Here is a 393-nt window from a genome sequence, read left to right on the forward strand (position 1 = left end):
GAAGGTCCGAGAAACCCCCCTGCCCGGCAGCCACACGACTGGCCAGGCAGCCACGCTGGGCCGCACTCCCGCCACTCTCCCCGCTGAGGCGACACCGGGGCCGCCGCAGAGCCCCCAGCTTCCCGCCCACCCCCTCAGCCAGGAGGCGGGTCTTGCTCAAACCGACAGCCTCCGCCTCCAATCCCCGCGCTGACTTCCCCGCCCCGTGCTGGAGCAACCAATCAAGGTCTTGCTATGCTCGACCCTCCTCGCAGCTTGCCCAATCGGGCGGCGCCGCTCTCCTGCTCCCCTCCCCCCCTCTCCGGGAAGGAGGGCGGTGGGGGGGGTTACGTAGTGTCGGGTTGGTATTCCCGAAGCGCGGTGGTGGCGTTGCTCTGCCTTGTGGCTGGGGGG

Source organism: Aptenodytes forsteri, unplaced genomic scaffold (genome assembly GCF_000699145.1).
Source record: "Aptenodytes forsteri isolate BGI_AS27 unplaced genomic scaffold, ASM69914v1 Scaffold136, whole genome shotgun sequence".
NCBI classification, from domain to species: Eukaryota; Metazoa; Chordata; class Aves; order Sphenisciformes; family Spheniscidae; genus Aptenodytes; species Aptenodytes forsteri.